Source organism: Stegostoma tigrinum, chromosome 9, assembly GCF_030684315.1.
Source record: "Stegostoma tigrinum isolate sSteTig4 chromosome 9, sSteTig4.hap1, whole genome shotgun sequence".
In the NCBI taxonomy this organism is placed as follows: Eukaryota; Metazoa; Chordata; class Chondrichthyes; order Orectolobiformes; family Stegostomatidae; genus Stegostoma; species Stegostoma tigrinum.
In genome coordinates, this window is record NC_081362.1 from 47,313,950 (window position 1) to 47,326,554 (window position 12,605).

The 12,605-nt window shown below is 42.5% G+C and overlaps 1 protein-coding gene across 1 annotated transcript in view; it reads right to left on the minus strand.

Annotated features, from left to right (window-relative positions):
• Window positions 1-12,605, minus strand: part of LOC125455104 (echinoderm microtubule-associated protein-like 6) — a 428,800-nt gene that overhangs the window by 49,428 nt on the left and 366,767 nt on the right. The window lies entirely within an intron of this gene.

Sequence of the window (12,605 nt, forward strand, 5' to 3'; positions counted from 1 at the left end):
TGTAGAGGTGATAGCTGTTGACAAAAGCAACAGAGTGTTCTCCTTCCCAGGTATTATCAATATTGAAATGTACCTATCTTAGAAAAAACATACTGCTTATGCGTGTGCAGAAATTAGATTATTACAGAGAATTTTGAAACATCAATACAATTGTTTCATGGAAACTTTACATTCATAGAGTCATCCAAACGGAAACAGACCCTTCCATCTAGCAAGTCCATGCCGAACGTAATCCCAAATTAAATTAATCCCACTGGCATGCTCCTGGTCCATATCCCTCCAAACCTTTCTTATTCATGAACTTATCTAAGTGTCTCTTAAATGTTGTAACTGTGCCCACATCCACCACTTCCTCTGGAAGTTTATTCCACACATGAACAACCTTTTGTGTAAAAAAATTGCCCTCGTCTTTTTTAAATCTCTCCCCTCTCACCTGAAAAATATGCCCCCTAGTCTGGAAATCCTCTATCCTATGGAAAACACACCTGCCAATAACCCTTTCCACATCTCCCATGATTTTGTAAACTTCTATAAGGTTCACTTCTCAACCTCCTACACTCCAGTGCAGAAAGTCCCAGCCTATAACATGTAGAGGGCCCTACTTGGGAGGGTGCAACACTGGACCTCCTGTTAGGAAACGAGGTCAGGCAAGTGACTGAAATGTCTGCTGGACAGCACTTTAGGTCCAGTGACCACAACTCTCTAAGTTTTAACATAGTTATGGAAAAAGATTGGACAGGTCCATAGGTTAAGGTGCTAAACTGGAGCAGGGTCAATTTTTAGGGCCATTGGGCAGGATCTAGCAGTGGTTGATGGAGTGAGTCTGCCTGAAGTAAAAGGAACAACTGGCAAACAGGAGGCTTTTAAAAGTGCAATATCAAGAGTCCAGGGACAGTACGTCCTTGTTAGAGCGAAGGGAAAATCTGACAGGTTTAGGGATTTGGGAATTCCTGGCTGACGAGGGATATTTAGGCTCTGGCAAGGAAAAAGATGCAGGCATCCATTGGGTTTAAGCTATTGGGCTCAAATGAATCCCTTAATGACTATAAAAAGTGCAGGAACACACTTAAGAGGGAAATCAAAAGAACAAAAAGAGGGCATGAGATGGATCTGACAGATAAGGTTAAAGATAATCCCAAGAGGTTCTATAGCTATATTAAGAGTAAAAGAGTGGCTGGGGAGAGAATAGGTCGCCTTAAAGATTAGTATGGCCGTCTATGTGTGGAGCCACAGGAGATGGGGGAGATTTCTAATGAATATTTCTCCGCAGTGTTACTGAAGAGAGAATCATGGATGCTAAGAAAATAAGGGAAACAAGTGGGGGTGTTTTGGATTGCATCCATATTACCAGAGAGGAGGTGTTTGCAGCCTTAGATTGCATTAAGGTGGATAAATGCCCTGGGCCTGATCAAGTCCACTCTCGGACGTTGTGGGAAGCTAAGGAAGAAATTGCAGAGATTTTTGCTTCATCTTTAGCCACTGGTAAAGTTCTGGAAGACGAGAGGGTGGCTAACATTGTTCCATTGTTAAAGAAAGGTAGCAAAGTCAAGCCAGTGAACAATGGCCAGCGAGTCTGACATCAGTGGTAGGCAAGTTATTGGAGAGGGACAGGATCAACCAACATTTGGATAGTCAAGATCTGATTAGGAATAGGCAGCATGGATTTGACCCTGGGATGTCATGTTTTTTGAAGAGGTAACCAAGCGGATAGATGAGGGCAGGGCAGTGAACATTGTCTATATGGACTTTAGAAAGGCATTTGACAAAGTCCCACACAGCAGGCTAGTCGTTGCATGGAATCCAGGGAGAGCTAGCTAATTGAATTCAAAATTGGCTTGATGGTAGGAAGCAGAAGGTGAAGATTGAAGGTTGTTTCTTGGACTGGAAGCCTGTGAATGATGACGTGCCACAGGGGATCAGTGCTGGGATCTTTGTTATTTGTTATTTACCTAAATCATCTGGATGTGAATTTACAAGGCATGATTAATAAGTTTGCAATTGATACAAAATTAGGAGGTACCATTGATAGTGAGGAAGATTATTAAAAATTACAGAGGGATCTTGATCAGTTGGGGAAGTGGGCTGAGGATTGGCAAATGCAATTCAACTCAGATAAGTGCCAGGTGTTGTATTTTGGAAAGTCAAGCTAAGGTAGGACTTCTACAGTAAATGGTAAGGTCCTGAGGAGTGTTGCGCAACAGAGGGACCTAAGAGTACAAGGATATAGTTTGTTGAAGGCAGTGTCACAGGTAGACAGGGTGGTGAAGAAGGCATTTGGCATGCTGGCTGTCATGGGTTGAGGCACTGAGTATAGGAGTTGGGATATTATGTTACAGTTGTATAAGTCGTTATTGAGGCTGCACTTGGAGGATTATGTACATTTCTGGTAACCCTGTTATAGGAAAACGGTTAAACTAGAAAGTGTGTAAAGAAGATTTACGAGGATATTGTCAGGACAAGTAGGCTTGAGTTATAGGGACAGTTTGGCCAGGATAGGACTTCATTCCTTGGAACATAGGAGATCGAGGGGTGACCTTATAGAGGTACATAAAACCATGAGGGGAAAAATAGGATAAATGCATATAGTCTTTTTCCCAGGGGTGGGGAATTGAAAACTAGAGGGCACAGATTTAAGGTGAGAGGGGAGAGATTTAAGAAGGACCTGAGGGGCAGCTTCTTCGCGCAGAGAGTGGGGTGTACATAGAATGGGCTGCCAGAGAAAATGGTTGAGGCAGGTACAATAGCAACATTTATAAACATTTGGATAGGTACACGGATGGGAAGGATTTAGAGGGATATGGAACAAATGCAGGCAATTGGATCTAGGTGAGTGAGTACCAAAGTCAGCGTGGACCATTTTGGGCTGAAGGGCCTGTTTCCATGCTGTATTACTCTATGACTCTACCTAGCCTTTCTTTATAACTTAAACATTACATACTCGGCAACATCTTGGAAAATCTCTTCTGAACCCTCTCTAGCTTAATAATATCCTTCCTATAATTAGGTGACAGAACAGGACAAAGTATTCCAGAAGAGGCCTCACAAATGTCCTGTACAACTTCAACATGACTTCCCAACTCCTAAACTCAAAGGACTGAGCAACGAAGGCAAGGATGCTAAATGCTTTTTAACCATTCTGTCTATTTGTGACACAAATTTCAATGAGTTACGTACCTGAACCCTAGGTCTCTCTGTTCTAGGCTACCCAAGGCCCTGCCATTATTTGCATAAATCCTACCCCTGTTTGTTGTATCAAAATGTAATACCTCACATTTATCCAGATTGAACTCCATCTGCCATTTTTTATCCCATTGACTCATTTAATCCAGATCCCTTTGTAAGGTTAGAAAACCTTCTTCACTGTCTACGATGCCACCAATTTTGATGTCATCTGAAAACATGTTAACCATACCTTCTATACTCTCACCCTAATCATTTATATAAATGACAAACAAAGCAGACTAAACTGATTCCTGTTGAACACTGCTGGTGACAGGCCATCAGTCCAAAAGCAACCCTCCACCACCAGTTTGTCCCCCACTGTTAAACCAATTGTGCATTCAACTGGCAAGCTCACCCTGAATCCCATGTGACCTACCTTTACTTGTCAAAGGCTTTACTCAAGTCCATGTAAACAACATCTACTGCTCTGCCCTCATTAACCTTTTTGGGAACTTCCTCAAAAAGCTTGATATATTATTGACTGTATTTTGTAACATACTGAGAAATTACAAGCTGATTTTCAAAAACATGAAGTAATAGTAGCGTTTTCAGATTAGAATATGGGAATCTAAAATGGATTACCAATGATACTGTACTATCTGCTTTGAGATTTGTACATTTTGGAGGTATTGAAACTTAAGGCCAGAATGAGTGGCTGGTGCAATGGCTGCCTTAGAATAGATCTTGAATGAGGAGTCTGCCGTGCAGGGACCTGTAGGAGGTCGGTATAAAGGACAGCAGTAGTGAGGGGGATAACAGTGAAATCAAAGTTGTAAGAGGTAATACCGATGTCAGATGCATACAGATAGATGTTCAGCTTCCTACATCTCAAAAACAACTTCTAATTAAATATCACTCTCAACATAATAAAGCATCTCAAGGCGCTTCACCTGCTAATATATAGCAAAATACAATATCAAGCCGCATAACAGGATATTCGGTCAGATGATTAAATACATGGCCAAAGATATATGTTTTAGAGAGTGTCATAAAATAGGAAAGCAAGATGAAGAGATCCAGGGAGAGAATACCAGAGTTCAGGGAATTGTCAATTGAATACATAGCCACTAGCAGTAAAGGGATTAATATCAGGATGCGCAAGAGACCTGAATTTATGAGTAGATATTTCGGAGAGTTGTGGGCTGGAAATTACAGAAGAAAACCAGGGAGGAATGTGATTAAAAAAGACTATAAAATCAAGCTGTGACTTGATCAGAAACCAAAAAAGATCAGTAAGGAGAGGAGTGATGGATGAACAGATTCGGCGCAAGTTAGGGCATGGCAGCATTATTGTTGTTGATCACTTTTACAGAGGGCTTCATTAGAAATGATGTGTCTAGGAGTAACAAAAATTTGAATGGAAATTTCAGGAGCCAGACGAGCAGAAGCAGGCATGACGTTAGTCAAAGTAAGAGAGGTGAAAAAAAGTAGTGTGGGTGAAGGCATGAAGATATGGTTGAAAGTTAATCTCTGGATTAAATATGGTACCAAGGCTGTAAACAGTCCAATAAAAGCAAATACTGAGTGTGCAGGAAATCTGAAGTGAAAAACCCGAAACTGCTGCAGAAATTCAGTGGGTCTGGTTGCAACAGGGGAGAGAGAAAAACAGAATTAACATTCTACTTCAGTATGATGCTTCTGAAGACAGTGGCTCAACATTTATTCTTAATACCACAGGGACATGGTCCATAGGTAATGAGGTGAGTTGGAAAAGACATTCTGAGGAACCTCAATAGCCTTTTTCAGAAGTGTCAGACTAAGCTTAAATGTTTATTGTTTCTCTTTCCCTGATGCCACTAGATCTGTTGAGTTTCCCAACAGTTTTGATGTCTTTATTTCAGGTTTCTAGCATCTCCAGTATTTGGTTTTATTTGAGTGTTTGCAGTCTTGATGCCAGGTGGCACAATTGCTCAGTGGCCAGCACTGCTGTTTCACAGCGCCAGGCATCCAGGTTTGATTCCACCCTCGGACAATTGGGTGGAGTTTGCACATTATCCCATGTCTATTTGGGTTCTTTTCTGAATGCTCCGGTTTCCTTCCACAGTTGAAAGATGTGCAGGCTAGGTGGACTGGCCATGCTAAATTGCCCATCGTGTTCAGACACGTGCAGGATAGGAAGATTAGCCATGGAAAATGGAAATGCAGGGTTACAGATATGACCTTTGTACAGCAATCAGAGATGCCAAAGCAGTACTAGACCCAGTTAGATGCCTAAGCCGACCTTATGGGCTCCTGCCATCAGTGGCAAGGACTAAACAATAATACAGGACAAAAAAATGAAGCAGAGCAAGACAGTGGACAAGGACACATCCCTCCTTGATTCGCTCAATGCTTTTGATGCTCAGTTCGAGAATACCAATGGCATGGTGTCACCTGCCCCGACAGTCCCAGATGTCAAATTGGTCAAGGAAAGTGGCAGGCTTGGATGGAGTCCCCAGCCATGTACCTAGATCCTGTGCAGAGAAGCTGCCGGAGATATTCACTGACATCTTCAACCTCTCCCTTTTATAAACCAAAGTCCCCATCTGCTTCAAGAAGACCACCATCATCCCAGTACCTAAGAAAGCACATACAACGTGTCTTAACAACTACAGCCCAATGGCTCTGACCTCCATAACCATGAAGTGCTTTGAGAGGCTGGTCATGGCCCACATCCAATTTCCCAGCCTGCCTCTGCAATTTGCCTACCGACTTAAGAGGTTCACAGTGGACACCATTTCCCATGCCCTGCACTCATCCCTGGAACATCTGGACAACATGGGCACGAACGTCAAACTCCTGCTCATCGATTGAGGGTCCACCTTCAACACCATTATCCCCTCCAAGCTGATCTCAAAACACTGAGACCTAAGTGTCAGTTCTGCCCTGTGTAACTAGATCCTCAGCTTCCTGGCTCATGGGCTGCAATCAGTGAAGACAGACAACCACACCTCCTTCACATAACACTCAACACTGGAGCCCCCAAGGATGTGTTCTCAGCCCCCTACTGTACTCCGTCTACACCCATACTGTGTTGCCAAACTCCGAACAAATGCCATCTACAAGTTTGTTGATGAACACAACCGTGGTAGGATGGATATCAAACAATGATGAGTCAGAATACAGAAAGGAGATAGGGGGGCTTGGTGACGTGGTGCTACGATAACAACCTCTCTATGTTGGCAAAACTAAAGAATTAATGATTGACTTTAGAAAATTTGGTGAAGAACACACCCACATCTAGATCAATAGAACAGAGGTTGAGAGGGCTGAGAACGTCAAGTTCCTAGGAGTGACAATAAGCGACAACATGACACGGACCTCCCACATAGATGTGACGGTTAAGAAGGCACAATACCACCTTCTCTTTCTCAGGCAGCTCAGGAAATTTGGCACGTCCATAAGGACTCTCACCAACTTATATAGATGCATCATAGAATGCATACTGTCTGGGTGCATACTGGCTTGGTAGAGTAACTGCTCTGTCCAGGACTGTAAGAAATTGCAGAAAGTTGTCTGTATAGTCCAAACCATCATGGGCACCAACCTCCCATCCATGGACTCTACTTATGTGTCTCATTGCTATAGTAAGGCTGCCAACATGATCAAAGACCCATCCCGCGCCCATAACGCTCTCCTACAATCTCTTCCGTCAGGCAGAAGATACAGAAGCTTGAACACACGCATCAGCAGGTTTAAGAACAATTTATTCTTTGATGTTATTAGACTGATGAATGGACTCTCAAATTTCAAATAATACTGACCTTGTTAATGTTGATCTTGTACAGCACATGTCCTGCACAGTGTAACCTGTATGTCTTACTCTGTGCAAGATTTTCTTCACCCTATGATCTGTATGTCCTTGCTTACAATAATCTGCCGGTAATGCTCGCAAACAAAGCATTTCACTGTACTTAGGTACATAACAATAAATAATTCAAATCAAATTAAATCAGGGAGGGGGAAGGGAGGTGGGTCTGGGTGGAATGTTCTTCGGAGGATTGGTGTGGACTTGAGGGGTCGAATAGCCTGTTTCCACACTGTACTGATTCTATAAAAAAACTGAAAGAACTGCGGATCCTGGAAATCAGTAATAGAGCAGAAATTGTGGAAAATCTCAGCAGATCTGGCAGCATCCGTGCAAAGAAATCTGAGTTAACGTTTTGGGTCCAGTGACCCTTCTTCAGAACTAGACCCAAAACATTAACTCTGATTTCTCTCTACAAATGCTGCCAGATCTGCTGAGATTTTCCAGCAATTTCTGGTTTTTGTTTTAACAATAGTTCTTTTAGCTCCACCGATCTGTCAGGCCTGCTGAGTTTCACACTTCTGATTATATTGGCGTGGTTTACTCACAGAATATTGCTGAAGTGACAGTAGAACCCAGTGTCTAGAGAATGATATTAGAATAAAGAGCAAAAATGATAGCTTCGGTTTTCTTAACATTTAATGAAAGGAAGTTTCTGCTTGTGCAGTGCTGAATATTGGATAAGCAGTATGATAATTTAGTGAAGGAGCAGAGATGGTGAGGTAGAGTTGGGTTTCATCAGGTACTTGTGGAAAACAGATGCTGTGAATTGGCACGACTTTGCAGAACAGCAGCATGTAGAGGAGTTATAGCAGGGACGAAGGATAGATCCTGATACATCCTGAGTGGCAGAAAGACATGACACAGGGCTGAATTTACCAGAAATCTGCGAAGTGTCAATTTATGTGCGTTCAATGGAGGGTTTCTGCTTGGGAGGGAGAATGAGGTTTCTCAGAATGTCTTCTCCAGCTCACCTCATGACCTTTGCACCATGTACCTATGGCATCCTACCTATATGTTCACCTACCTGCCGTAGGTGCAAATACTTACTACTACCAGGACCGGCCGTGATTCCTAATGTGATCTTAAAAGTCTAGCCGTGCATTTGATCAAGTGCTGTCAGTCCAGAGTTGTGCCTCACTGTGCACATGCAAGTGCACATTTGTACATTTATTTCCATTTAAGAACTAAGTAACACAACTTATTCATCGTTTGCCCCTTCCCCCAGGAGTTCTATTCTTTACCCAGCGTCCAGAGTAATCCAGCATTTTTCCATTGGTCAAATGTGACCCATTATATCCAGGAAAGCCTTCATAGAGTTCAAAACATTTATTTACATTCTGCAATAGCAAAACCAACACAAACTAATAAACAAAAGCTTCACTTATCTCCAGGAACAGATAAGAATTGATTATCTTTCAATCAACAACAAAATTTACTATCAACTTGTCATCACTGCACTTGGATCTCATCTACAGGACCTGGGTGTTAACTAAGTCCTGTCTGGGTTGTTGCATTTGATGCTGCACCAATTTATCATGCAGAAGTTGATGTTTCTCCTACACTATGCCATCACTTTCTTCTCAGGTGACTCAGATCCCCCAGATCTTCAGTCTTTGCCTAGTCCAGATGTGAAGAGCAGAGCATGGAAGGATTATGCAGGACACTCTGTTTGGAGTCTACTGCAAGGCACCCCTACACCAATCAAAGCATTGGAATCGTATATCAGCGGATCCATTGCCTGCTCTGTCACGGCTCTGGTTGAAGAGATGGCTGCATTATCATACAGAGTCATAGTCATTACAACATGGAAAGAGGCCTTCTACCCGTTGTGTCTGTGCTAGTCATCAAACATCCATCTATTCTAATCCCATTTTCCAACACTCTGCCTCTACGACCCTCTCAGGTAGTGAGAGGGGTGGGTGAAAAACACCTTCCTCAAATACCCTCTAAAGTCCTTACCTTAAAACTGTGACCCCTGTGTAAACTATCTACCCTGTCTATGTCCCTCAGAATTTTGTATACCTCCATTGGATCCACTCTTAGTATTCTCTGCTCCAAGGAAAATAAACCAAACCTATCAAGTCTGTCGTTATAGCTGAATTGCTCCAGGCCTATGCGAAATCACATTCTTTTTTATAGTGTGGTGACCAGAACTATACACTGTGATCCAGCTTTGGCCTAATTAACGTTATACAGAGCTCCATCACAATCTCTTAAACTCTTATATTCCATGCCTCTATTAATAAAAGCAAGTGTCCCATGCGCCTTCTTAGCCAACTTATCTACCTGTCCTGCTGCCATCATGGATCTATGAACGTGCACACTTAAGGTCCTTCTGATCATTTTTGCTTTCCAGAGTCCTATCAATCAATGTGTATTCCCTTGCTTTTTTAGTACTCCCAAGATGCATTGCTTCACTTTTTAGGATTCAATTTCCATTTGCCACTATTCTGCCTTTCTCACCAGCGCATCTGTCTCATCCTGTAGTTTAAGGCTTACCTCTTCACTATTTACCACATCAACAATTTTCATGCCATTCATCAATTTACTGATCATACAGCCTAAATTCATGTCTAGATGCCTACGGCATGCCACTGAACACAAGGTTTCAGCCACAAAAGCACCAACTCCTGCTTCCTATCTCTTAGCAAATTTTGGATCCAGTTCGCCAAATTTGCCTGGATCCCATGGGCTCTCAGCTTCTTAACCATCTTGCCATGCAAGCCCTTATTAATAGCTGACTGAAGTCCATGTAGACTACATCAACATCACTAATGTCATTTATACACCAAGTCACTTCATCAAAATATTCTATCAAATTTGTTAGATGTGATCTCCCTGTAAAATGCCATGCTATCTTTGATTATGCCTGCCTTCTCTTAACTGGAGATTAATTGTGCACCTTAGAATTTTTTTACAATAGTTTCCCTACCACAGAAGTTAGACTCACTGGCCTGTAGTTTCCACCCTTTTGAACAATGGTAAAACATAGCTGTCTTCCGGTTGCCTGGCACCACACCTGAGTTCAGAGATGATTTTAAAGTTAATGTCAGAGTCCCTGCAATCTCTTCCCTTTCCTCCCACTTCAACCTTGGATACATCTTACCTGGGTCTGGGTATTTATCCACTTCAAGCGAGCTCTAACCACTAATATCTCCTCCCTCTCAATGCTAATTTGTTCAAGTACATCTGAGTCCCCTATCTTAATCTGTGGGCCTTCATAAGACCATAAGACATAGGAGTGGAAGTAAGGCCATTCGGTCCATCGAGTCCACTCTGCTATTTAATCATGGCTGATGGTCATTTCAACTCCGCTTCCCTGCACTCTCCCCATAGCCCTTAATTCCTTGCGAGATCAAGAAATTATCAATCTCTGCCTTGAAGACATTCAATGTCCCAGCCTCCACTGTGCTCTGTGGCAATAAATTCCACAGGTCCACCACTCTCTGGCTGAAGAAATGTCTCCTCATTTCCATTTTAAATTTACCTCTTCTAATTCTAAGGCTGCGCTCACGGGTCCTAGTCTCCCCCCCTAACGCAAACAACCTCCCAGCGTCTACTCTGAATCACCATTCTCTAATGTGAATACCAATGCAAAGCACTCATTTAAAACATCAGCTATGTCTTCTGGCTCCACATACAGATTTGCCACTTTAGAACAAAGAACAAAGAAAATTACAGCACAGGAAAGGGCCTTTTGGCCCTCCAAGCCTGCGCCGATCGAGATCCTCTGTCTGACCTGTCATCTATTTTCTAAGGGTCTGTGTCCATTTGTTCCCCGCCCATCCACTTTAGTCCTTACTCTTGCCCTGGTTACTCTCTTACTACTAATATACCTATAAAATGCCTTTGTATTTTCCTTAATGTTACCCACTAATCTTTGATGTTTTTCATGTCTGCTTTGTGCTTTCCTAATTTCTTTTTTAAGCAACCCTTTCTACTTTTTGTTCTCTTCTAGGAGTTTAAAACATCCACTGTTTTGAGTTTTTGACATCTGCCATAAGCTTCACTTTTTTACTCTTATCAGCTTCTGCACCAACTTTTGACATCAGGGTTCTTTGAACTCGTTGGTCCCTCCATTTACTTTCATAGGAACATGTCAGCCTTGCACTCTCACTATTACTTTATATCTACTATTGTATCCATGCTTAGCTTCAGTCAGTAGATTGCATAATAAATCCATCAGCCATGGTCGCGCAGCTTACCCCTTTCCCTGCAGTAACCACCCAGTAAGGCAGCTAGACCTTTAGATGAAACAGGAATAGTAGAGTTCTCAAGGTCATGGGCATCATGGTAGCTTTTCGGATACCTGGCTCAGATTTTGAAGATGCAGTACCAACGATTACAGATAAATTGCACATTGATGGAATGGAATTTTTTTTCCATTGATGAAGTCAGCAAAATGATGCTCTCAATGCGATGTGTGTACAGTCTATCACACCCTGCACCTGGATGAAGCCAACTATATTGTCAAAACCTAATGCCTGGGTTGTAGCACTGATCTCAGAAAGGAGAAATGAGATCAAGTAGTGTGACCTGGCACAAATTTCTTTGGTGACAATTTTAATACATTTGTGGGTTGGGTGAAATGTCAACACAAGTCCTCAGTGGTTCCTTGGAGGCAGAAAGTTGTATAAAAGTTTAGTGCACTGTCACCTTGACAGCTACTGGGATAGGATGGCCATGAACTCCAAGTCACTGTTTATACTAGAGCAGTTAACATAGTTCTGAAATGGTGTCCTGTGACACACTCAGTCTGCAGCCACATTATGTCTCACTTATCTGGAGGAAAAAGCATCAAGAATGATAGATTCTGGGCCTCATATACCTCCTGCACATCCTGTGGAGACTTTCAGCTGCAATATCTTCATGCGGAAGCTATGTGGCATCCGCTGGAGGTTGCTGCTGGTCCTGGATTTGCTGGCTCATTTGTAGCTCTTTCCTGTTTCTGCACCTTGATTGCAATGCAGCAACAGTAACAATAATCCATGCTGTGGCTGGATTCATTGTTCATGCTTCCAATGAACCTGTGTGAGGAATATAAGAAAATAACGTCCTTCTTAATGTGAACATTCAGCATGCACATCACTGGCAAATGATGATTCAGCATTGTCCTCCATACAGTGGGAATTGGAGGACACTAACAAGAAGGGCCTCCTTTTGTGTGTAACGTTGACATAGGGACCTTGTTCCAACGAGTGTGGCACAAGTCATATTGTGCAACAAAAGTATGCTGCTAAGTAGTGCAGGTGTGAGACTGACATAGCATGGTGCTGTATAACAACATGTCCATCTTAACTGATGACTGCTAACAACCATGACAAACACCTTGGCTTTGTTTCTGCACTAAAAGGTCAGTCAAAATTGAAGTACAGTGAGATTGGTTGAGGGGGCAAAGCAAAAAAAGGCTAGGCAAGGCAAGGATGCAATGAAGTTGGTAATTCAGATGCCAACATTTGTGGATGGGGGTACATGCAGTTGATGACCATGGAGTTTGCCTTGAAATGTTGGTGACTGGTATCCAAGATGGAAGGCTGGAGGAGAAAACAGTGAACTGGAGTCACCATGTAACTGTTTTGGAATTGTCGGAATT